Source organism: Larus michahellis, chromosome 23 (genome assembly GCF_964199755.1).
Source record: "Larus michahellis chromosome 23, bLarMic1.1, whole genome shotgun sequence".
NCBI classification, from domain to species: domain Eukaryota; kingdom Metazoa; phylum Chordata; class Aves; order Charadriiformes; family Laridae; genus Larus; species Larus michahellis.
The window spans coordinates 4,760,562-4,787,528 of NC_133918.1; the positions used below are offsets into that span (position 1 = coordinate 4,760,562).

General features: G+C 49.0%; 1 protein-coding gene across 13 annotated transcripts in view; it reads right to left on the reverse strand.

Moving 5' to 3' along the window:
* The window catches only part of GATAD2A (GATA zinc finger domain containing 2A), a 67,875-nt gene that overhangs the window by 28,370 nt on the left and 12,538 nt on the right, over nucleotides 1-26,967 (reverse strand). For 6 of the 13 annotated variants that reach the window (XM_074565940.1, XM_074565936.1, XM_074565934.1 and 3 more), the window contains exon 2: nucleotides 5,825-5,899. The gene's annotated coding sequence lies outside the window, so the exon portion shown is untranslated. Of the gene's footprint in view, nucleotides 1-5,824; nucleotides 5,900-25,503; nucleotides 25,909-26,967 lie in introns of those variants that run through there. The other 7 variants (XM_074565933.1, XM_074565929.1, XM_074565927.1 and 4 more) reach the window with 4 other exon arrangements.

Here is a 26,967-nt window from a genome sequence, read left to right on the forward strand (position 1 = left end):
CTGTGACCAGACCTCAAGTCTGCTGGATTTATTGAGATGACACCTCCACCAACTGATTCCACTAGATGAGAATAAATCAGCAAGATGTTTCAAAACACCCAGGCTGTTTCAAGAATAACATACAACTTCTGAAGCTATTCCCGAAATCCTCACTTCTGCTTCTCCACCACGAACAGCAAAAGGAACTGATCAACCTGAACAGTAAACAGCTTTCGTTCAACTCAACTATACCTTTTATTTGAAAGAAGGAAGAAAAAGTAAGGATTACACAGTAAATTTTAAGTTTTATGGAAGGCTCTGCTTTTTATTACAAGGAATGACATAGCTCGGGGCGGAGTGCCCGGGACCTAAGCAGCAAATACTCGGTTGTAAGTGCTATCGCTGTAACAGATTAACTACTACGATCAATTCAAAAGGCAGTTTAGTGCGCCATATAAAACACAGCAAACTCCTCAGACTACAGGCCATTACACTGGTCATCCTGAAGCCTTGTCAAAAATCCCTCCCTGCAGCTCCACCGCCCTCTGACCACACCGACAACAGCAAAAACCCAAAACCTCCTGAATTCACAACCTATTTATGCCAGCCCGGTAAACATCGCGTATGCTTGCAATGCCACCTGTATGCTTTCCATCGGGAAAAGGGCGAAAAGAGCTCTCTTGTCATCTTCCAAACCCGTCCTTCATCCAAAGAGCAGAGCAGCAGGAGCAAGACGACAAATGTGGTCTAACTCAGCCAGGGTCTTTTCCAAGAGGGACACACAGGATGCCATGACACGCAGCCCAGCCCCTTGCAAAGGGCTGGGGATGCTGCCGCAATCACCTGTTTGCTTTTGCCGCTGCAGGGAGAAGTTACAGAAGAGGAAAAAAACTCACAGAGTTCCAGTTTAAGACTTGGGAAATTAATTACTTTGTGCCGATTTTTCCAGATGTGCGGTCCAGCCTGGAATAAACCCGGCTGCTGCCCAAGCAGGGCACAGATGGGCAGCTGGGACGGCAGCCCAAACAGGTCTGATGCATGAGCACACAGAGAACACCAACACGGTACGTGAAGACAAAACCACAATTGGGGAAAAAAAAAAAAAAAGAAAGAAAAGAATGCGGCACACTTTGCTTGCTGTTTGTAATGTACACTTCCACTTTTCCCCACATCACATTCAGAGTTACTGTATTGCCTCCTCTCTCCTCTCCCATTCATGATTTATAACTTCCTCGTACAAACTCCAAGTAATTCCTTCACGGAGGAGCTCTGCTTACTTTTCACTGCTTCGCACAACTTGGTAGCTTGAAGTTAAAAGGAGCGAAGTTAAAATCGCATCCCGATGCTTTGCTAGAGCCATCGGCAGGAAGGATCTCGGCACAGCCCGTCTGCAGCCGGGCTGGGATCCCACCGCAGCCACACACCAACCCACCCAATCCAGCTACGCGATACTCGCTCTTTTCGGTAGCCAAAAGCAAAGATCAACAACCCTCTTCCCCAGCATCATCTGGAAAGTTTTACAGCAAAAGAGGAAAGAAGGGAAAAAAAAAAAAAAAGACAAAACAAACAAACAAAAGAAAAAGAGACAGTTACAGAGGAGGAAGCCAGGAGACTAAGACACACTGGATGCCCCTCAGTGAGTATTTTCTAAAAGTGGTCGGTCAGGAACGGTCTCCGCAGAGTCACTGGCACCCAGCAGAGACCCGACGGGGACACCAGACCGGCGTCCTGCAAGCGCAGCCCCGGGTCACCCTCACACCCTCCCCACGACGCCCAGGAATTCACTTCTCACAGCAGGATGTAAAACGTTCCAATGAGAAGTCACTGCTTCGACGGAGCTTAATTTCTTGTTATGCCATAAGCGGGTTTTTTTTCCCCCTATGTACTCATTGATCATGAAGCCCGAAGTGAGATGTCCTGGAAAAAGTCATTAAAACGCCTGTGTGTGCGTGTGTCTGTGTGCTACTGCGTGCATGTGCAGTCATGTGTGTGCGTGCATTAATGCGCGTGAGCTCCTGACCTTGCCACGTAGGTTTTTAGAAAAATAAGCTTTAGAAAGCCAAAGTAAGAACTAGATTTTATTTTTTTAAGGACTAAATTAATGCAACTGTAAGAGGGCATGAATACTGGTTATTCTGCGGGTTGAAAAAAATAAAAGTAAAAATCATCCCGCACCTGACTTCAACTGGGCAACCAAAAATCCATCCTTTCCCTGACGAAGGCAACAAAAAGCCAGAGGCGTGTTGATGCCTTCACTCTCTCAGCCATCGTTTCCATACCATGAGACCTGAAAAGCAGAAGAGCTGGCAGGGCCGTGGTCGGCAGCGGGGAGGAGAGGGGGGTCCCTGGCCGGGAGCACCGCAGCCCACCAAGGGTTAAGCCCTGCCATTTTGGTGCCATTCGCCGAGATGGCCATTAAGGCTGTTACATAACAAAATGGCAGCCCTTAACCCTTCCCTCCCCGGGCTACCACGCTGCTCGGCTCGTGGCCGGCCTCCTCCTCCACAGCCTGGCTGTCATTCCTCACTATCAATATTATTACCCCCCCGACTCTTCTTTAGGCATTCAGGGGGAAAACTAAACGGGCTTGCTCAGGACTGTGAAGTACTTGCAATTAAAAGGAGCCCAACAAAGTTTCCTCTGTGCCACGGGTGGCTGGAGGCAGCAGAGCAGGAAAGTTCTCACCGGCCAGGGGACAGCAGAGGAAAAGCATCATTTCAGGGATACCGGCCTCAAGGAATCGCTGAAGGAAAAGGGCCAAAGCGTGGGGTACCAGAATCCTGCGCTGTCCCGAGAACACCCACGGCATTCCCATGGCATTCCTGGTGGGAGAAGCCACAGCAGCTCCTCCTGCACCTCCAGCATCCCAGGACCAGCCCCATCTCCAGCCCAGGGACCAGGCGCCGCCACGCACACCGTGCCCACGCTGCAACTGCTCGCAGTCATTATAGTGCGGTAGGAAGCAATTCAGCCTGGGTTTGACTAAATATTTACTAAAATGAGCAGATAAATGTTTGCAGAAAGGCACTGAAGTCCAGCTCTGAGCACCACAAACGTGAAGTTCTGTATTTGGCCAGAAACGGGACTTTGGTGGCTGAAGTCCCACTGCAGGAGGAGTCACCCTCCTAATTTCCACAGCATTTGTGTCAACTCACCTTAAAAATCACTCCTCTGGCTGAGTTTGGCTCTGTTTATTAGCCTGGAGTCTAACCACTATCTAAGGGCTCTGTATAACAAAGGCAGAAATATTGACAATTCTTAACAGAAAGCTCAGCAGATCATATTAAACACGTAGTTGTGCAAGTGGAAAAGAGCTGTTGCCCGTAAAAATCAACCTAGTAAGTTGCTAATTTTTTTCTAAGAACTTCAGAGAAGTGTTCACTATCAAGGTGATCTTAGAAAAAAAAATTATAAAGCAACCAAAAAAAACCTGGATAAAAATATCATTTTTTTTCCCCCCTCCTAAATACCTTTTACTAGTGTTGCTATTCTTTGCTTGCAGTCTCCAGCCTAACTAAACCCCTCACTTCTCAGCCCTGCCACAAGGACGCAGATCCCCCGGCTGGCCCTGCGACGCGGTGCCAGTTTTCCGTGTGCTCCGTGCTGCTGATTCAGAGCCGTAGTTTTCAGGAAGGAACGGCACGGGTCAGAAAGGAGCTGGTTCACTGTCACCCCTGAGCGGGCCGGGGGAATCCATTCACCCTCCCAGGAGGCAGCCGAAGAAGAGTGAAATCCGAGCGACTTGGTTAAAAACCACCAGCTATTATTATCAGAAGCGCACGGTCTGACTCCACCTCGGCGAGAAAGACTCTGCCTTTCTCCGAGATACGGATTTCTCTAGGTACATCCATCCTCGTGGATATTAACTCGTCGTTAAAAACTGTTTATCCAGTTGTTTATTTTCACTCAAAAATAAAACCTGCCACTTACAGGACTACAACTGGATTTAAGCTTTCATTTGATGGGAACAGATTTTAATATTAAGTAATGGCCCCGTAGATTGCAATCAGATCCTCTGCCCTTCTTCCACCCCCTCCCCATTTAATGTATGCTTCTTATTAGAGGAGGGATCTAGGTTTGTTCATTTATTTTAATGCAAGAGCAGCAAAATTAGCATCTTAAAATACTCAGTCACAACAACAATCAGCTTTTCCAGCACCACCTGCTGTGCATATTATAATACAGGCAATTCCTTGGCTTTCTGCATTTTAAAAACTTAAGAAAAGGGAGGCTCCCTGCGCACAGAGCATCCAAACGCGCTGCAGCATCACTCCTCTCCAAGAAGTGCCGTGCTCTGGATTCACATCCAACCCGCCATAAATTATTTAATACAGCCCCAGTACAATCATAGAGGGAACTGGTGTAAGGGGATGGAAAGGACAAGGCACCAAGAGAAAGACCTAAACAACTAAGGGATTTTCTTATTCACCAGTCAATATTCTAATTCTTGTAAAGAGAACTTCAAAATTATATTAATTCTAAGGCACGCTGCTTTGGGTTTAAAGAGGTGTTTTTAGAGGGTACTACTTACAGCCACTACACGAGGGATCTGTTTGACCTGAATTCTCCCCCAAGTTCTGTGGATCTATTTTTGTCTAGAAACTACTAGGCAGGAAGTCCACTAATGACTATGTCTGGGCTTTGTATTACCAAAAAAAATCACGGAGATTCCTCAGTGCCGGAGAGCCGTTACATTCCGGCTTCCCTTATGGTTCAAAACACTGTATTTTGGATATAACAAGTTAAATTGGCAAAATAAGACAGTATTTACGCACACTGCTCTACAGCCACACAGAGCTGTGTTTTTCAGGTGTTTTATGGTGATAACTCGCTCAAGAAGAGAGCGGATAAAGAAATTTCCAAGACTATGGACAAGACGTCTCAGTGCGACGCTCTCTGCTGCTCTCACTGTTACTCCTCCTCCTTCACCTCTTAATGACTGACGGCATTAAGAAACGTGTTTTTATGATTTCGTTTGGCCTTTTGGTCTCATGAAAGACGGCACTACTTTGCAAGATTTGGGAACTTACGTAATAAATAGCCAAAAAAAAAAATCAACGGTACTCATGGCTCGCACAGAGTTAGTTCTGACGTTGCCTCTGATAAAACACAGTAAATAAAGCGAGTCAATCTACGAGCAGAGACATCAGCACCTACATCAGAAAAAATGAGGCTGGAAGAAAAGAAAAGACCAGAAACGTTTAACATTGGTCGCCGGAGCCCTTCACTGTATGTGTTTTGGAGAAAAAAAAACACTGGATAAATCCTAGAATTGCTATTTATAAAATGCTTCATTCGACAACAGAGCGGGACAGACAAGCGCCATCACACGCAGGACAGCTGACCGAGAGCTTTACTTCAGCTACACCACTGAGCACTGCCAGAGCTACAAGGTGTCTGCAGAAATTTCACTTCCATTCACAGTTTTTCTTCTTGGGGTTGCACAAATGATCAAAACATACAGAAAGCCTCAAGGGAGGCATTTCCGTGCACTCGCTTTTGCTTCTCTTGTTCGAGACCGACAACGCTGTGCAGCTGTGGTGAATGCCCAGTTAAAGGGAAGTGAAGCTCCTCTGTCCCTCAGTAAGCCAGGGAGGATTCACCTACTTCAGAGCGCGGATTAAGTGCTAAGTTAGAGGCCGCTTTTGGTTAAGGCACAGGAACCAAGTTCTGATCCGAATGTAAGCTGGGAACTCCTCCTGGACAAGGCAGGAGCTGAGGTACAGAAGACCAGAAGACACTTCCACCCTCCCAGCCCACCTCCTCATTTTCAGCAGTGCACGGGGCACAGGGGGCGTCTGTGCAATATTAGAGACTCATCCTCCATCGCATTCGCAACTCCTACCTGTCAGTGAAGTTCATGGGTTCCAAGTGGGATCCTCACCGGGCCGAGTGGCTGAAAGTGGCTGGCGTGAGGGTCCTGAGGGGAGAGACAAGGCGGTTAGCACACCTGGTGACATGCCCACCACCTTCACCCAAAACATGCTCGTCTTTAAACACTGGTAGCCCTGTGAAAGATGATTATTTTAAGGAAAGGAACTGCAAGCCAGGCTTGCATTTGAATGCTTTCAGATGGAAAACAAAAGCACAGGCAAAAATAAAGTAACTTCTTTTCGTACTCCATATTTCTTTAGTTCTGCTTCTTACGTTAACACTCTAGGAGGAAGCCAACTGCTTCTTGCTATCTCTAGTTTGACCCAAACGCCTGCTGGGACCAGCTTTCCCATTTCCAGCTGACTGTTTCCCTCGAGGAGGAAGAGACCTACAGGACCCGGATTGGTCCTAATGGCCGGTACCACAGGAGCTTGCTCTGGAAAGTCCCATTTCACTTGGACAAACATGGTACGGGTCCATGTGCGCGTGCAGGAGAACACCACTTGAAGACACAGCTTCAGAAAGAAACCCATTGATTTTAGTTCGTCCAACAAGGCAGCAGACCACCGGACAAGCATTTTAATAGCTAGGTAAGATGCAGCCAAGAAGGCAGTATTTGTCCAATGTTACCCAGATGAAGGTAATACTAAAGTGTCAGGAAGGTTTAGAGATGCAAATGAAGAGAGTCATCTTTGGACATGACACCATGGTAACATGCATGCTTAGTTGTGGTTTGAGCCCAGACAACAATTAGGACCATGCAGCTGCTCGGTCACTCCCCCCAGATAGGAGAGAAGAGGGAGAAAAGGGAGGGGGGAGAAAAAACCTCGTGGGATGAGATAAAGACAGTCTCATGACTGTCTTCGCTGATGACACAAAGCTGGGGGGGGTGGCTGACACACCGGCAGGCTGTGCCGCCATACAGAGAGAGCTGGACAGGCTGGTGAGTTGGGCAAAGAGGAACCTTATGAAATTCAATAAGGGCAAGTGTAGGGTGCTGCACCTGGGGAGGAATAACCCCCTGCACCAGGACAGGTTGGGGGTGACCTGCTGGAGAGCAGCTCTGTGGAAAGAGACCTGGGAGTCCTGGGCGACAACAGGGTGACCATGAGCCAGCAACGGGCCCTTGTGGCCGAGAAGGCCAATGGCATCCTGGGGGGCATCAAGAAGGGGGTGGCCAGCAGGTGGAGGGAGGTCATCCTCCCCCTCTGCTCTGCCCTGGGGAGGCCCCATCTGGAGCGCTGGGTCCAGTTCTGGGCTCCCCGGTTCCAGAAGGACAGGGAACTGCTGGAGAGGGGACAGCAAAGGGCTGCCAAGATGCTGAGGGCACTGGAACACCTCTCTGAGGAGGAAAGGCTGAGGGATTTGGGGCTCTTCAGGCTGGAAAAGAGACGCCTGAGGGGGGATCTTATCAACGCTGATAAATACTGAAAGGGGGGGTGTCAGGAGGATGGGGCCAGGCTCTTCTCAGTGGTGCCCGGGGACAGGACAAGGGGTAACGGGCACAAACTTGCCCATGGGAAGTTCCATCTCAAGACGAGGAGGAACTTCTTTGCTGTGAGGGTGGCAGAGCCCTGGCACAGGCTGCCCAGAGAGGTGGGGGAGTCTCCGTCTCTGGAGACATTCCAACCCTGCCTGGACGCGTTCCTGTGCCACCTGCTCTGGGTGACCCTGCTCTGGCAGGGGGTTGGAGGAGATGATCTCCAGAGGTCCCTCCCAACCCTATGATTCTATGATAATAGAACGGTAACAGAAGAGGAAAATAATAATGGTAAAAGAATATACAAAATAAAGCAATACAACACAAGTTGCTCTCACCATCAATGATCCATTGCCCATCCCATCCCAAGCAGTGATTGTGGATTCCTGCCCCCCAGCCAATCCCCATTTATATACCGAGCACAACATTCGGAGTATTCCTTCGGCGGCTTGTCCTGTCTCTGCTCCCTCTCAGCTTCTCTGGGAAGCTGAAGAAGTCTTCGATTAATGTAAACATTACTTAGCCACAACTAAAGCAGTACGTGTTATCAGCATTATTCTCGTATTAAATCCATAACACAGCAGCTACTGGAAAGCAAATTAACTCCACCCCAGCTGAAACGAGGACACTCACGCACAGGCTCAGTTCAGCAATTTAGCAACAATTTGGTATTTTCACTTAAAGGACATCAGAGCAAGATTTAATGCTAAGCTGGATGCACTGGTGAAATACAGTCGGAGGTTTTGGTGGGGTACCATCACCGCCCATAACACGATGAAGTCAGTTGTCCCCCTGTGCCTGGTCCCACCTGAGACCACACCACCGTTCCCTGCAGAAGCTTCCATGAAGCAGACAAAGAAGGGGAGAAATTACCTCTTAGAGAAGTTCTTGTCCTGTAGGACAGCATAAAAAAGTAATTCTAAAAGAACATGCTCGTGTTTATCTGTTTCTTACTCCAGAAGAAGTTCTGCTGGCTGATGCTTGCTTATGCTTTACAAAAATCCTTTTATGAGCCTGTGCACACAGTGTATGATATCCCAACCTTCCTTCTCCCTCTCTGTGAAAACACTGAGGGATGAAACCCACAGCCAGTGTACACTGGTCAGTTCGAAAAGTCAACTATCTGTGCCGTATGACTGGATGGGCAGTTACCTGCGCCAGCAGCGCAAGCCCAGTCCAACGCCCCTTGTCACAGCCCACTTTTACCCAGCACAAAGCGAATAATGGGTCGACAGCCACAATTTCGGCAGCGGGTCTCGGGCGGGGGGACACGGTGTTGGCGCGCAGGGCGGACGGCAGCAGCGCTGGGCTGTAGGTGGAGCACAGTAATTGATGCACACTGCCTGCCAAGACGACTCCGTGGAAGCTCGGCCTCTTATTTCTGATTAAGCCACCAAGAACTGAGTCATTTCCCTCCTCAAAAAGTTGCAGAGCTGTTTTCTTTTGTCCAGAAGGCAGGACAACGGCTCACCGACTTCTAGTCCTCCTCTCTGGACAGGGCAAAAAGGGCTGTCAAGGGTGAGCCCTCCAACACCCACCCCAGGATCAAACTGTCCCCCCTGGACCAACCTCCAGCAGCTCAGAGGTCATCTCGTCCCAGAAGCGGGGAGGTTCTGCCCAGCGCATCTTCTCTGTTTTACTATTTTAAGCACCCCAAAAGGTTCCAAGAGGTTAAATAAATTGCTACAAAAGCGCAGATATAGAAACTTAATGAATGGATATGCAACTGTATTCTGGTCCCTGATTAGCTATCTAGAGGGCAGGTCTTGCTAATTATAGCTCATCCTATTAGTCCAATGCTTTTCTAATTAGAAGCCCATTGAAAACCATTGCAATAGCTACTTCAGGGCCTTCAACAGTGCTATAAAACCCAACAGATACGGCAGTACTTCCACGCTGCTGCTCACGCATCTGGCCTGGCTACGAACAAACACTTCTTCATGGCCGAAGACGACAAAAAGCAATACACACAACACACACGGCGTACCGAGTCGTGACAAGCGCTGCGGCACAGCCAGCGATGCCATTGCAGCGAGCAGGAAGCCACAACTTGTAACGCTGCTGGGGGTGGGGGGGAATACATAAAAAAAAAAAATAAAAAAAATAAAAAAAAGGAATTCTTCTGCCTGGCAGAGATAATTGCTGAACAGGACTGGTAAAGGTCGCAGTGGGAGGGGAGGATCCTCCAGGCATCGGCTGTGTCCACAGGCGGCTCAGCTCTGCTGGGAGGACGGCAGACCAGGCACCTCCAGCACCGACGGAGCCTGTGATTTGCAGAAAAAAGTTTTCCCCGACAAAGAGGAATACAGTTACACAAACGGGCTCGGCAGCACCCTGCCGTCGGAGCTGCTCCCCGTGTCCTGGAGGAGTTCAGCAGAGATCGCTCCTTCCGACGTGCTCTGGATGTGGGAAGCCGAAGCTACCGAATCGTATTTCTGAGGCCCTGGCCAGCCTCCATTTTTAATGAACTGTAGCATTAAACTCCCATAGTGCTCGTGTCATGGGACTAAAATAGTTTTCATCTTGCGAGGACACCAGAAGAGCAGTTTAACCCCTTCAGCGCCGCAGGACGCTGGCAGCGCGGCAGCCAGGCCACCTCCGGCACTGACCCACATTCAGCGTGTGGAAGTTTCCACTGAAACCCAACAGACCGCGGGCAACCAGTTGCCCAGAGGAGGCCACGGGCGCCACGGCCCCAGTATCCCGCTCCAGCTCCCGCACTCTGCCCCTCCGCGGCTCAGCCTTTTCCCACATCTCCAGGGCGGGAAGTTCGATTTTGCAGCACGCGCAGCTACAGAAAAAAAAAAGGGTTAAAACGCTCATAAAAGTATTTTGAAGGATTACATTTTAAAGCATCTGTTCCAGGAACCTCCTAGGAAGTAGGCAATTAAACAGTTAATACTCGGAAGTGAAACTCTGTCCTAGCAGCAGTTTTGACAGCCTTTCCATCGGAAAAAGTCACAGATGAAGAGGGGTGGGCAGCCGAACGCACCAGCTGCAGGTACGGTGGGCTCTGGGGCATCGCTGCTGTCCTCTGTGGTCACCGGCACGGCTCTGCTGGCACCTGGGGACGTCACACACCCCCTGTCTTGTAGGTCCCGCTCCGGCTCCTCCACCCTTCAAGACTTTAGTATCCCATCACCCTGCCGTTCTTTCGAAGGTTAGATGTTTCACTTAAAAAGAACTGTGGCTCTCATTCCGACAGAGCTACTTTTAAAAACCACAATAAGTGAAATACTGAAAAAATTAAACAGGCGGCGGACTGAACAGTGTCTCTTGCTCACTCGACTGAACAGGAATCAGATCTGTTTGCTCAGAGCCTACTTTGTCACTCATGAAGGTTTTTTCCTGCATGAAACAATGATGGAAGTTGTGTATCAGAACACAGGGACTGCATTTGAAGCAAACATTACTGGATCCCATTAACACTCTCTAGAAAAATAATGATACCGGAAAACTCGAGAGAGATTTAGCCTGTGAAACAGGGTTTTAAAAACATTAAATTTTCAGAATAAGACAGGCTATGGATTCTCCAAGAAGATTAAGGCATGGGACCTCTGACACAGGTACGACAGTTCAGCATTACTGCTGTACGTACACCCTGCAACAACTGAGATAAGAAAACTTCTGTACTTTTTGGAAGGTTGAGTGAACTGGTCAGCAGAAAAAAGGAGTCACATTTCAATTTAAATATTGACAGAGAAGGGGCTAGCTTCTGTCTCATGTGTTCAGGCTTTACCTCCACAAACATTTTTGGATATGGGGGGTAAAGTCTTCAAAGACTTCATTGGTCTACAAGGAGAACTCAAAAGTATCAAATCGGGTTTTTTAAGCGCCGAAATATCATTTGAAAGCATTTTTGTACGTTCCAAACCCACAGATTCCTCCCTGCACACATCTCAACAGAATTCTAGGAAGAGCCATTGGGTAGAAATAACAGTCGCGGTGCACGTCTCCCTACAGCATAAACAACCACCATGGAGTGGAACAGCACCTCTCTGGCTGTTATGAATGCGCCGACCCATTCGGTACCTGCCACACGTTGGTATTTCTCCAAATATTCAAGCATTGCTTTTCAACTGCTGCCTGCCTGACGGTTCAGGTGAAAGCTGCCAGCACACCCTGCATCCCCGCTCTTTGGATTTAGCCTCTCTACAGCGAAGTGCCACCTTGTAGGATGGGGGGAAAAAAAATAAAAATAAAAGAGCTCCTTTCAGATGCTCATTAATCCCACCGCTACCCGTTTATTATGTACGAGTCAGATTGCAAATAAAACCTGTAACAAATTACGAGTCTCTCTCCCACTCACTCCTGAATTCCTGCGCCAGAGATAACGCGTACGACTCCCCTCCCGGGCCATCAATAGCATTTATAATTACACCCTTCTGATCGATGCCTGCGCTGGCGGGGCAGGGAGAGACGGGGATGCAGTAACCCTTTGGTTAAGCCGGTCCCTGGACGGGGATCGCACCCCGTGCCAGCCGGCCGGGGCATTGCTCGAGACGGCCACGGAAAGTCAGATATTAGAAAAACCACTTACTGGCAACGGCAGTTCTTTAAGCACGTCGCACCAGCCCATCCTTCTTCTGGAGAACGCTTATTTTCCAGCATTTTTTCTCTACTGGATACCAAGTGGATACCAAGGGATGCCAAATTACATGGAAGCGCACGCAGGCCTTCAAGGAGAAACCCTGCCTTTACTTCTGGATCCAGGAGAGTACAATCTACTAATTAGGCTAGCCGCAAAGCACTCCATGCAGACCTTGACGCTAATTTAGCGGAACTACGAGTTCGGCTTTATTCGGCCCTCTCAAATCCTGCCGCTCGTGTACACCAGCGTGCAGGAGAACAGGAAACCTCGGAGTAAATTCTCTCCAGAAAAACCAGGCCAAACCTTTTGAAAAACACTGGTATAATCTAATCTCCTGCAATCAAAACTTACTGTTTTGAGACCAAAGTGCATTTTTACTTCTTTCGCTCCGTAATCTGGAATGTCTCAGTGGTAATTACATTATCGAGCTCCTTCTTCCCTCCCCAAACAAGCCCCATGATCTACCTGTGCTTTTACTGAGATTAGCCAGAATTCAGTCAAGTGTGGATACCTGGAAGATGCAAAGATAAAGAGGTTCCAGTGATGCAGTTCAGAAAGAAAAATCAACACTAGCTGCATTTTTTTTGTGTGTGTGTGTCTTCCAGGAAGCTTTGCTATTCAAGACCTTGCAAATCTGGCTTTCTGTAACCAGAGCCTGGAGTACCCAGTTACTGCTGTCCTGGTCGGCAGCTCACAACGCCGAAACGCAGCTGAGTTTAGAGATGCTCCGTGGAAAACGCCGCATGTTCCAGCCCCGCGCGAAGTCCCGGCTCAGCACAAAACCCAGCGCATTTCTCTGCAGGTTGATTCAGAAGATCAGGCAGGCTCAAAACACCCAGATCACGATCTGGTTGGCTACTCATGAATAGAAACACCCATGATTGTCTGGGGTTGCACCACTACGGGCTCCAGCAGACACAAGCAGGCAGCTTGCTTTTCACTCAAAATACAACTTATGCCTTCAAATGGGGGCAGGAGGGGACAGGTTCCCCAGCAAATCTCTAAAGAATCAGTTATTCCTCAAAAAAGTCCAGAGGAAACAGCTCTAGGACACTTCAGTTTCATAAAAGTAAGAACAATGTGAGCTATAAAAGCTGACAGTTCTAGATAAAGTTTACTTTAGAGCAACTCTTTGGGTAGCCCGGTTTTGTTTTGCTTTGGTTTTGAGAGCTGTACTCCCTCGTACAGAAGCGTTTCAGCAATGCCATGTTCTCACTCAAAGGAACAAAGAGGTATGATAAGGAATTAGGGAAGTCCATGGGTGAAACGGAGGCAAAAATATTATTTTTGTCATTAATTTTACAATTAGTAGTTTAAACTGTGAAACAGGAGTTAAGTCAGAGAAAGGGTGAAACCACTGATTAAGAGGTTGCATTGGAGCCAGGTCCAAACAGTTTTATACATCTGTTTCACATCTCCCCAAGTTAATCTTCGTAATTACTATATGGGTAGACCTGACTCATTAAATCAAAATCTTTGCAAGTGGCTGACTTGCAGGAACAACAGAAAACACCCTGCGTGTCAGAGACAGCAGCCGACACGAACAAAGCAGCGCCCGTTTCAAGAAGAGGAACTGTAACATCTACTGCTAAGCAAAAGGAGAGAACACCAAGGAGAGCTAAAAATAGGTTCAAGGGGTTTGGTTTGGGGGTTCTTTGTTTTACACATAGCACAGTTTGGACTAGCTTTCCAGTCGCTCTGCATTTACGGCCAATTATGTTGATCCTCACCCAGGGCCAAGATCTACTGGATTCACGGGGTGAGCACGAGGGGCTCCTACCACCGAAATACTCATCGTCCAGATCAACGGCGCTGACTCTGTGACTCTGGCGCTGCAGGACAGACAGACAGACACACTCGACGTTTCCTTCACCATGAGGGCGCCGGGCCAGCGATCCTCCATCCTCCATCCACACCGAGCAGTTGCAACGAACTGGTTTTAATCAAAGTGCAATCTAATCGCCTAATGGTGCCGGTCTCCGCGGACTGTTGTATAAACATGTTTTTCAAGAACTGGAATTACTATCTTCTGTTTTCAGATGCGGAATACATTTTTGACAGAGGAAGGGGGTGTCTCTTTTCTATGCAAAGAGGCGGCATTATGAAATGCATTTGCAGAACTGTTTGGCAGAATATTAAACAGGGGAAGAGGGATGTGCGCATGAACATATCACCTCTTTCCCCGAGTGCCCAACAACCCCAAGGAAGAAGACTGGAAAGCTCTGGATCTCTCATCGGGAGAGATGGAGACTGAAATGAGTGTCAAATTTCAATCTTAAAAAAAAAAAAAAAAAAAAAAAAAGCGGGTGGCAAATTTTCATTTCTAGGTCTGGTGGAAAAATCTGTTCTACTTTCATCATCGAGTAAGATGTGCTTTTTGTATGCCTTGTGTTTGCTCCGGAATGCCGTATCTGGGGGCTTGCTCTCATCCGCTCCGCTGATGCTCACTGCTGCCATGAAGCTTTGCTGTGCTCTGCGGGCAGTTTGTGCTCACTGGGCAACCTGGCACCAACCAAAATATAACAACTTCATTCCCCCTGAATAATTTGGTCTCTGCCTACCTGGCTTCAGCATCAGCTACTGCAAACACAGCAGTAACCTTTTTTTAAAAATATTTTTTTGGGGGGAGCTCAAGATACCATCCTCCACTAATGAGACGTTCTTCATCTCAGTTGTAGGAGTGCGTTAATAACCCATAAGCTAATAATTTTGTAGCAGCAATTTTAGGTTCCGCAACTATATTATTTAAAAACCTAACCGAGGGTGTGTGTAGGGAATGACACCGTTCAGAAATCCAAATAAGGGAACGAAATGGCAGCTTGGCAGGGACCCAGCGGCCACACCTATTTACAGGGGAAGCCGAGCACAGCCACCATCATTAATTAATTCAGAAGCCTCGGCACACAAAACTTGATCTGGATGCACCCCGCATCCCCCACCTGAGATCAAAAGGGAGCTCCGCGCGCTGAACGTCGCAAGCCACGCGTGCACACATCAGTGCTAAAACCAGGGAAGGCTGCGGGGATGATGCTTAGCCCCTGGTCCTGCAGTTAGAAGGGAAAAGGAAATAAAAGTTGTCATTATTACCCGTGGTATCGAGGGGGATTTTTAATCTTGAGGAAAACTAACGGCTGGTGACAAAACCGTAAGTATCCCTCAACCCAGAACAAGCAGAAAGCAAACCGATACCAAAGATGAGCAAGGCGAAATTTAGACTCTGGGTCACTTCAGTGGCTTTATGTAAAATAAAACCTGACTTCCATAAAAACAGGGGGGCATTTTGGGTACAAAACAACCAGACGTGTCACAATTACACCGAACAACATTTTTGCAAAGGAGATCATCTTATCAAGTTTGCGTATCTAAATGTCCTAAGGGATCAATAACGTGCGCAATATTAAAATGAGTCTTTATTTAATTACTTCTGTAGCCTTCATCACCATAATTCTCAGGCACCCCATAGAAATAAGTTACCCATCAGGTCTTAACCGACAGGACTCACATGCTTTTGTTCCCCAAGCCACTTAAAAGTCCTGGCTGCTTGTTAAACCGTCATCTTCAGGTTTAAAAGCAGGTTTTGGTCCAGCAAAAGGAATTAATTTATCCCTCTCTTTGCTAAAGGAAGGAGAAAAAGCAGAGTAATCAAAAACCTTCAACAGAAACTAACGGAATAAAGAACATTTGGAGTGTACTCTGCCTCCCAGATCCCAGCGTTCCTGCAGTGCAGAGAATTGCGCGACCACAACCACAAAGCTCGCAATATTTATTTAAAGATGTCAGGTAGAAGTTTATCTTCTTCAGGATTTAAGAATTTTAGAGATTTTCCCTTTACCTTACACACATGCCATATACCAGACCACCCCCAAAACCACTATGCTTTCCACCTCATATTCTACGTTACTGATCAATTTTGCTTCTTTTTTGACTATTCATAAACTTTCACACAAACAGTATTTACAAAATATATTAAGACCTATTGATAAAGTTTCTCTTGGTGATCCTGATCCCCCTGTTCGATCCTGCCATCATAGCCCACAGAGCAGTAACAGTCCCTACACATTAGCAAGCTTTCACAAATTGCAAGACATTAATTTAATGCTAGCCTTAACAGTAAGGGCTACCTACTATCTTGGAGCATAGCTTTAATGAAAATAAGAATTATTAAGCACAGCCAAACCGTATTAGTCTCGAGCTGAGCTTCTTAAAGTTACACAAGGATTACTTTTCAAGTTTTATGCAGAATGTCATCTCCTCACTGGGATTTTTCCCTCTCAGTATCACCTGTTTTCAGAAACAGGTAAAGAAAAGCTGTTACAAATATCATTTTCCCTTTCCGCCAACTATAAAAGTGAATTTGAATTTTAAAAAAGGCCTAAGACATCAAACTCTGTCACGCTTAGAGTTAGTCAAGGCATTAAAGGCACGCTTGTCCCTAGTGTGGCCCAGAAAGGAAGGATGCTGCCCATGGAGCATCCTCAGCTCCTCAGGAGCACAACCCTCAGATGGAGCGAGGCTCTACTGGATGCCCTCCATAGATACCCAAAAAAAAAAAAAAAAAAGCAAGCAGCTTTACCGAAACAACCAGGCACTTGCTTTCAAAGACTGCACCTCATAAACCTTAAAAGCAAACAAGCAAGCCAGCAGAAAGCAAAACTGGAAGTCCGTACTCAACGGCATCCTACAGAGCAGAACACTAGCGCGGTGCCTGCAACTGGCACACATGTAATTTCCCTATTTTACAATGAAAACCAGAAAATTTTAGATTTATGTTGTGTATGAATCTCAATAGGTTGTTCAGCATGCTCGTACACACCGCAATGCTAGGGACACACGTACAACTGCGGTACCTAATTCTGTTGGAGACAGGATTTTCTGAGATCCTATTAAATATGAATGCCTTCAGTTTACTTCCTCTAATTCTTGCAAGCATTTCAAAGCTGCTGATCACATGGCTGGTTCAGCAAATGAACACACTGGGCTACGGCAAGGACGTCGCTCCTACGTACAGCAATAGGTAAATCAGCAACAGCGTGAAACCCAACGATGTGATTTTCTGACTTATTTCAGTATCTGGAAAGTCTTCGGTATTTGTAGCACAAACCGAACTAAGAGAAAAGCCACTACTGACCACCTCCACCAACACTTCCCCTACGGAACAGTCACAAAAGTGACTTTGCTGCTGCTGTGAGGCTTGCCCTGTTTCAAGAGCATCCCACGCCGCTGCTGGGCTCTGTTCGGTCCAGCCACGCTCTGGGCGTTTACAAAACTTGTTTTAAGAAAACCTGTTGCTACTGCCTGTCTCAGCCGTAGGGCAACTTTCTGGGGCGACTGGATGGAGACGCAGCTGCAGCGGCCAACACTGACAAGAGTCTCCCCATCTAGATGGAGTTAGGAAACAAGTTAACCAGCATCACTCAACTGAAAGCGTTCTACTGAATTTACAAATAAAATAAAATCTTTCTTGAATGCCAAATCCTATAGTCTTACAGGTAGTAAGATCGGATATTTGCACCCCAAAGTGAATGAGACAGGTCACGTCAAAATCAATTTCAAGACTAACTGAAAACTCAATCAAGGCTTCATATTTTTTCCATTGAAAAGCTACAAAATAAGCCTTTATTCCTTCAACCCCAGCAATTTGTCACTTTAATGCAGAGACCCCATCATAAACTCCTACTTATTTGGGATATTTAACAGAGAAGGGGGAAAAAAAAAAAGACCCAAACACAAAAACCAACAGACCGCCCTGAGATCAGCTCACCTGCACCTACATACCTATCACCGTGTTCATCTGGTCTCCCATCAAATACAACTGAAAAAAAAATAACCACCCTTCTGAGGTGCCATCTAACATTCTTCGAAGTTGTTGTCACCCGCTTTTGTCAGAACTTTTGAGTAAAAACATTTACTGTTAAAGAAGTAGTAATTATGACAAAAGGAGTTACCAGAACCTCTTCCCGGCAGGTGAGGCAGAATCTCCGTTTCCGTACTCTCGGCTGGAACTACCCACGTTACTTCACAGCGATGAGCTCTTTTCACTTGACGGGGTGCAATAATAAGAAAATATCATACAGCACCACTTGCTACTAGGTGTTTTAGAAACTTCTTCAGGTACATGATTTTTTAAATATCCATTTATATTCAGCTGAAGATACCGAAATGGGGGGAGAGGGGGAGGAATGGCATTCACTTCATGTCAGAGCTTATCTCCTGCCTTGTGGGAGTGCTCTTTTATAGGCTTTTTTTTTTTTTTGTTCCCATCCCTCCAGCTCCCATTCACACCACCAGAGTGAGGGCAACAAAAAGCAGATATTGCGATGGATGACTGGAAGCGCGGTGGATCACCTCCCGACTCTGCTTGGGCTACCGGGTCCAGCCAGATTCGGGTAAGACTTTTAATTTAGTTTGGTTCATGTTTATACAGGAATAAGCCCAAGTCAAGAAGGTGACGCATAAGACACTAAACCAGAAGATGAAGCGCTCACACACTGATCCCTTTCATGTCGCAGCAGAGTTCACTACAGGGCACTGCAAATTAGCAGGGAAACTCCATTCAACTTATTAGTCACCTTGTAATTGTCAAAGGAATTGGGAGACCAGCTCTTCTTCCAAACATGGCAGGAGCAAAGCCCTTCCGGCAGAGCTTTAACTTAACGCCAGAGCATCTGGAATACCCAACTTGCCATCGTCCCCCAAAGAGGTGAGTCGCAGCCAAACCACCTCACCTGGAGGGTCACTCGAAAACAGTCACATGGAAACTCCTTTACTCTTGCAAAATAGTGATTGGTTTTTGTTTGTTGTTCTTTTGGGAGAGAAAGAGGAGGGAGGGAGGGGAGAGAGAGGGAAAGGAAACGAAGGAGGAGAACGAATAGAGGCTGAAATGCCTAACTCAGAGTAAAAAAAAAAAAAAAAAAAAAAAAAAAAAAAAAAAAAGGGGTAAATACCAGAATTTCATAAGAACAGATTGAGACAAACTCAGAGATGTGCGTGTTAAACAGCTCTTTGAACCTGAACGAGACTTGAACTCCTGGAGGGCTTTAAGACTTCAATCATTTTCATGATACTGACCATTCGATACACTCTGCTTAATGCGAGCGGCACCTGATCGAGCCACGGGAGATTTCTAAATGGGAAAGGACCCCGTCAGGTCTGGGTCAGCAGATCCGTTTGTTTTGTGCACAAACCAGAAGTCGGAGGGAGGACCCAAGGAGTTCAGTCAATGCCCAAGGGCTCTCCAGGAAGGACAGCGGTGGGAAGAGAAACAGCCTGCCAAAATTGAGCCTTCTTAAAAATAAAAGACAAAATAAACATGCCTGATCATAAGCTTCGTCATGTCGTGGTTAAAGGTGCACAGACTCGACCCTGGACTGGGACAGACCCACCGATTATAAGAGATGCACAGAAAGAAGGTCTGGAGAGCTCCAGAACTCACCTGACTTGCACACATCACCTACAAGGACATGAGTCCTGAATTAACGAAGATGAGAGTCAGGGACGAACTCCCCGCTTCCCTCCGTCTAGGGTTTGCCAAACCCCTCGTTAGACACGTGACACTCCTTCCCCGTATTTGTCTGGCCTTCAGCATCTGTGGCTGGCTGTTAAATTTTACTCTCCTAGATCTTTCTAATGTTTGCATTTCCAAATAGAACAAACCAGCATTGCAGATTGTGAGGTAAACCTAACGACTCTTTTTTTTCCCCCCTTGGCATCTGAAGTCCTACCAGCGATTCTCATTTGAAAAACAAGATGGTACGGGGTTAAATAATTTCAGAGACAAAAGCTAAAGAAGATGAAGATTAAAATAAAACCAACTGTTGTTATAAGCCACATTTTGCACGATTCCTTTGTAACACACGTTTATATCCATTTTGCAGATGGGACAGCTGAGGCACAGAGAGGATGAAGTGACTTACCCAAGGCAATATAAAAATTCTCCTCCAGGGAGGACAGGGAAGCAAAGACAGAGGTGAGAACAAGTCACCACAGCACACAGGACATCAGCTGGTCCGGAGCAGTGGGAGTCTCAAGATGGAATAACAGGGACAAACTCCCAGCATCTGCCTACCGCACCTCTGAGCTGCGCTCAGATCCAGCAGCTCCGGCCAGACCCCGACCCGCTGAACTCTGTCAAACCCTACTGACAGTAAAGACAAGGAGGAGAGAAAAGGGCATTGCTACAGCTGCACCCAGTGAAGCTTTTCCACCTTCTGCCTTATTTCAGTATGGTGAAACTGCAACACGTTCAAACATTATTTTTTTCCTTAAGAGTCATCACATCAAAAACGAGCAAAACTTTCTTGCTAAACCTTGATTTTGTCCCATACAGACCAAAAGGCCTCATCAGGTTATTTTTTTCCCCCCCCTCCAAATGCCCTCTTCGCTCAAAGAGTGAGTTGTGCTCATGAAGCAAGAGTCACGATGCTCTTTCCAGCCCCCCTCGCACTAGGAGAGGAGCATAGCGGACAACAGGTTAAGAAGCCGCAGCACAACGAAGAAGCGCTCTGTAATTAAGAGGTAGGGAAGCCGTACGGATGAATTCCTCCCTGCCCCGTGGTGTCCGCAGTCTCCCAAGGTGATGCCGAACAGGTCACAGACACACACACAAACGCTCGCAGGTAAAGGCCAGCTGTTTACTGCTGCCCCACTGGAGAGTCCTGAGACCTGACACACCGAGAAGTCAAATAGCAAAGAACGCAATTAAAGGCAATGAAAGGTAGAAGCGCCGGTACCTTTGGCAGTCGGGGAAGGAGGAAGGAAAAGGAGAAATGCTGAACAGCAAAAAGCCAACATAGGAAACTGTTTATTAATAAACCTTAACCTTTGTTCTGTCCCTGTCCTATAAGGTTTGCTTCAGGCAATTCACTCTCCTTTTCCCCACCTGAAAATGGACACATGATTCACCCGACAATGAGGTGCGCTGCTGTACGCAGGGCGTTCGGACTGAGCAGCGCTAAGCAGATAGAAAATATCACAAAGAAATTAATAACCTCAGAAATTCCAGGTGATACATAAGAAATAAAGCAGGAACCACTAACCGAGGTAGGGTCTGCATATTCACTACATGTCCAGTTCCGAAACACAGAGCCAAGGGCAAGGGGAAGAAGGGTAAAAAAGCCTAAAAAAAAGGATCCCAAGCAAGCCTTTACACTGATCAATCATAACATGAATGCATAAATAAGCAAAATGTCTATATATAAAGTGCCAAACTCCAGCCTGTAAGTTTTAAGGGCACAAATCTAAAAGCAACAGCACGGGTAGCACAGGGAGAGCGGGGACAGCCCGATGAAACCATCAAGAACAGACTTTCAAAGACGACTATAACTGAAGGGACGTGCTGGAGTTTTCTAGTCCATCAGTGGCATGTTCTTCTCTTAACATTTATTTTACCTAATGCCAGGAGAAGAGGAAAGAGTGCTCATGTACCGTTTTTTCCCCCAATCAACAGAGTATGCTAACTACATGGCACTTCACATACTGGTCTACAGACCGCGTGCTGTGATACCTCAAACATGAATAGCATTACACAAAAGCAAACGTTACTTCCCCAAGTCTAAAAATAAGCCTGCCATATTTTCAGATACCACAGTCTCCAGGAACATTTGGAGGGAAAAAAACACCCCACCATACAGTTCTATGTTACTTAGATTATGATTGAAAAAGACATACATTGGAAGTCGAGAAGTGCCTGGAACAGGGCTGTAACGATGGACATTCTAAGAGAAGGAATAAAAAAATCCCCACGCCACAGTTCATTTTTCCTTTTATTTTGTAGGAGGAGCTCAGCATGCGTATTTTAATTCAAAAGGGGAACGCACACACTGCCTGTTTTCTTCTCAACTTTTTGATCGTGACCTATCCGAGCAGTACCTATACGCAGGATAACAGCCTGTACCTGCACAGGTACGGATCACACACAGGAACTCGGCTTCCTACCTCATGAGACACGCAAGAGGGAAACAGAGCGCTTTGTGAGACACCAGCGCAGTACGCACACGACTACTCCCCTCAGAGTATGGCAGTACGAAAACGAAGTACTAAAGCCTGGGGAAGAGCTCACAGTTCACATGTGCATAGCAAGTATCAAAAAAAAAAAAAAAAAGTTCTGATGCCCCAAGATTTGAATTTTTAAATGCATAAGCACACTTTATACCTACTATCAGCGAGTAACGTCTAGATACTGCATCTGGAAGTTTGTGGTTCAAAACACGCTCAATGAAAACATTCTAAATTTATTCAGCAAAACAGCATTTTCCACTCAGAAGTCACTCATAAAGCGAGTGCTCCATCAAAGCAGAAAACCTGAACTCTGCTGACCACCACAGCACACCACCAGTTCTCTCCTTCCGAAGTTCTTGTACCAGATTCCGCTATTTTCAGTTGGTTGGTGACCGGCCAGGGGCTTCACAACATGGACACCATTTCAAGAGGTACCACTGAAAACGTTCGACGATCTCACGCGTGGCCTCATCCCATCCGAACGAATTTCAGATTTAATTTTTAGAATACTTCCAGCACTATCCAAAAGATGTCAGAAGTTGGCTTCCTTTATCCCAAGCATCATTCCTCCTTCTTGCCCCCCCTAAAGCAGCATAGCAGGAGTGATGCAATAAGAAAGTAAGAATGCTTACAGCCCGTACGCATGGGTAGGGCTAAGGAAGAGCACACCCAGAAATAGAAGTGTAAGACTATAAGACTGTAAGCCCAGAGTTCCTTCCAGTTACAGTTCCTTTATCAGCAAAGGGATAATTCCCATTCAAACCTGAGGCCGTGCAGAGAGGTCCCTGAAAGAGCCAAACATACCTACATACAGGTGCTGCTGTCTGGCCGAAGGAGTGATCCAAATCCTTCATCTCGCCTTGCATAAGCCTCACACAATCCGCCAGCACCGTCCAAATTTGAACCAACGATTTTAAACAGGTTCACATATGACTACTGGCCTGTAATTACTACAAAAAAGTCGTAACGCAGCTATATTAAGTTACAGCATTAGCATACTGACACTGCATCATATGCCAACAGTGTTGCATCATCACCCATTGATGTAACCTCATGACTATGTAACGCTCTTAGGGATGGTATTAGCTACTCCTTGGCAATTCCACCTCTGAGGAAAGAGAAATATTTTCAGCTCTCTCCATCCCGCTCCCCTGCCGGATAGTGAGTGACTACAGAGACACAACTCAGTCTCTTCCACTCAAACTCAGCAGGGTGGTTTTTACTTCAAGCACAGAACTTAGTACTTTTCACTCACACAAAGCTCCCCCAGAGCACGCTAACTGGTAATATATTTGCTCTTTTTTCAAGTAAAAGCTAGAGGAACACCAGCCTGTTGCTTACCCACAGACAACACAGAAAGGGGTGAGCTTTTACAGCCTCAACGTCAGGTGCCAAGCTGCAGAGCCCTCCCCATTTTCAAAACCAGGCAGTTGGTAGGGGGAGAAAAAAGAAACTACACAGTTCCCAGCCCTGAAACCAGCCTATTTTGTGATCCTATCTGAGATACTTAACCGCAGAGCCTCACTGCCTCCAGGGCATCACACCCCTTTTCTCGTCCAGAGCTTGACAATCCAGACGCACTAAAGGCTACGCCAGCAGCGAGTAATGGAGCGTGATGTACAGGAATACACCGTTCCGTAGGTGTCACGATCTCAGATGGCTGTGAGGCGGTACTCGGGGGTAACATCCCCCCAAAGGCTGGCTCTCCCACACACACATACAGCACAGTCCTCACTTATAGTGCCGGGGGAGCCCCACAGCCCCAACGCCAGCAGGCATCAGTTCGGCATCACCGCCACATCCCGGCAGGTACCATCCCAAGATTTGGTGGCACTGACCATTTGCCACCAGAGCCAGACCCAGCACACAGCAACACAACGCCCAGGAGGCCACCACACAGTTCGCTTACACAAAAAGCTTTCCATGTGCTACACATCCCTTTATTTCTTACTTTCCTCTGCCGTCTCCTGCCTCTGGTCCCCTGCCACCTCGTCCCCTCCGCTACTAGCGCATCTCCTACTTCTTCCTCCCCACGTCTCCTTCCACTCGAGACGCTGGTCAATAGTTTGTCTGGAAGAAAGCAGGGTTTCGTTCTCTTCTCCTGCTGATGTATGGCAGCTTCCAGCCTACTGGCATGTCTCCTATTCCCAAAGGCCCCTCTTCGTTTCACTTCCTGTGTAACCGTCTCTGCGAGCAGCTCTGCTACCTCTGCTTCCAGCTGCATTCACAGGCAGGCAAGCAAGGGGGGAACATGAAAGTCAAACACCTGCAGAAGAAGCTGGAAACGAGGATTAGGGCCGTGCCTGCAAATGGGTGCTCTGTGACAGTCCCTGCTGTATCCATCAGCTCGGGAGCCTCTGTCCTGGGGAAGGAGTTCACTGCACAAAGTACAAAAATGGCAGAGTGTGGGGCAGCCAGAAAAAAAGACAAGTGAAAGTAAAACCTAGGACACATAGAGAATGTAAAATAGAAAAAAAAAGTAAGCAGATGCTCTAGAGAAGTAAGTATGCACATCCCGACTTACAGGCTTCCCCAGCTTTTGCTGTTCAAAAGCAGTAAGCGATGCCGGATGGTTTTCAGTCACGGGGCCCCAGCTCCTCCACAGTCGGGAGCGGCGATTCCCGGACACTCGGGAGCCCGACGGGTGTGCGACCGGCAGCGCCGGGACCGAATCCTGCCCGGCCCCTCCCGCGGGCGCCGGCAACGTGCAGCAACGGAGGGGCCGGGGCAGTGCGCCCAGCGAGACATCTCCCCGCCCCACACACCGCCACCACGCTCCGCAGCCCCCGGTACAGACCGACCCCCCCACCCACCCCCGGCTGCCCGGTCAGCGGGTGGCGGGGCGGGCGGGGGGCGCAGCTCTGCTGCACCTTGAGCGGCGGGAAGGGCGGGCGGGGACTCTTATTGTGACACGGGCCGCAGCCTGGCCGCCAGCCGGGCCGTGCCACGGCGGGGGCTGCCCGGGGCGGGGGCTGCCCGGGGCGGCCGCTCGCCCCCTGCCGCGGGCCCCGCGGGGCCGGGCCGGTCCCGCCGCCCCCGCCCTGCGCGGGGGGCAGCGGGGGTCGGGGCGATTCCAAACCCCCGAGCCGGCCCGGGCGGCGACGGAGGAGGAGGAGGAGGAGGAGGAGGAGGAAGAGGAAGCAGACACGGCGGAAAGCCCGCAACAACTTTCCGAAACAAACGCCTCACAGGCTGCCGTCCCGGCGCCGAACAAAAGCCGGCGGCGACCCGGGGCGCCCGGCCCCGGGGCTCGGGAGTCGCGCCGCCAAACTTTTCGTTTACCGGCGAGGATACCTCCCGGGAGCCCCGCTCCCACCCGCCGCAGGCAGGGGCACCAGCTCCCTCCCTGGCAGGCATTCATCACTCAGCCCGCCCGGTGGCCGCAGAGCAGGACTTTGCACTTTTCCCGGGTTAGCGAAGGCTGCCGGCGGTCCCCGCACGGACGGGCTCTCCCGGAACTTGCCCGGGAGCGCACACGAATCCCCGACCGCTGCCTTTCACAAATAACCCCACCGCCGCCTCTCCCTCCCTTCCTCCCCCCAAGACAATAAACCCAAACAGAACTTTTAATCTGGGAACTCACACGCCGCAGCACCTCCCCGCCGGTCCCCGCGCATCCGGGCGCCGCCGCTCGCTCTCCCCGGCTGCCGGTCTCCTCTCTCTCCCCCGCGCCTCGCCGCCCCCTTTTTCCGCGCCGCCAGGGATCCCCGGGCTAATCCTCTCCGCCGCGGCTCCCCCTTGCCAAATAATGCGCTTCTCACACATGGAGTCGCGGCGTCACTCGGCGGAGCATGCGCGCGACGAGCCCCCCGAAACACACAGGGCGGCCCGTCCTGCGCCGCGGCGGGGACGGCGACAGCGGCGGGGGCAGAGGAGGCGGAGGAGGAGGCGACCGCACCGCGCCGCGCAGGGGCCCGGCGCCGCTTCCGGGCAATGGTGGAGCAGGTCTGTGACCCGGGGCGCCATTGGCCGGAGGGGGTCGCGGCACATGGCAGGCGGGCGGCGATTGGCTGCGGCGCGGGCGAGGGGCGCCGCCGCGGGGGGCGCGGGCCCCGCTGCGGCGCCCGGGGCCACGTGGAGGGAACGGCGGCGGCCTCGGTGCCCCGGGCCGGGCACTGCCGTGATGGCGGCGGGAGGGCTGCGGGCCGGCCCGGCGGCGGGACCTCCGCTGACAGCACAACCAGGGGGTTGTGGTGGGAGCCGCTTTTTTCCTTCCTGAGCGCCTGCGGGCGCCGCTGAAGGAAGCGGGGAGCAGCGCCCCGCTGCCCGGGACACCGGGCGGGACCGCGGCTGACGGAGCAGCCCGGCGCAGGCGGCCTGTGCCGGGCAGCGCTACCGAGCGGGAAGGCGCGGACCCGGCTCGTCTCTGAAACCTGCCTCGAAGGCAACGAAGCCTGACAGAAACGCTCTGAGCTCCACAGCCTGGGCAGAGAAACGCTCTAAGCAGCCAACACCAGAAATCGCTATTTTCTCCCACCTGGGAGCCCCGGGGTGGCTCACGCTGCCGAGAGCTCACGGCGCGTCAGCAGAGAGCAGCCCAAAAATACCTGTGAATACTCGGAAACCCAACTCTTAGCGCGGCTCCCGAAGGCGAGGGCACAGCCCCAGCACCGGGCACGGCCACGGGACGGGGCAGAAAAGCAGCATTTGTGGCACGCTCCCGCTCTGCTCCTGCCCATCCTCCTACAGAAAACTCCAGAAGGGCTTTCTGAAGCCACGTTTGCCAGAGCTTACATCCAGCAAGTGAATTATTTTAGACCAAACTAATGGCTGAAGTAATTCTGAACCATTTTTTTTTATTACTGATCCCTTTAGTGTAACGCTTGCAGATCTCTGGTGTGGTTTTCCAACTACCTACCGTTCCCCTCCTGCCCTTCAGCAGAGGCAGCTCATGGAATGCTGCTCTTTGCTTCCTACTTTGGTCTAAGTGTTCCCACCAGGCTGTGATCCCCCTGCACATCTGCCTAAGGCGGGGTATGAATAACCTTTGCAAGTCACCAAAAGATCCAAATTCTTCTAGATTTTCTGTAGCAGACTAATGCCAACC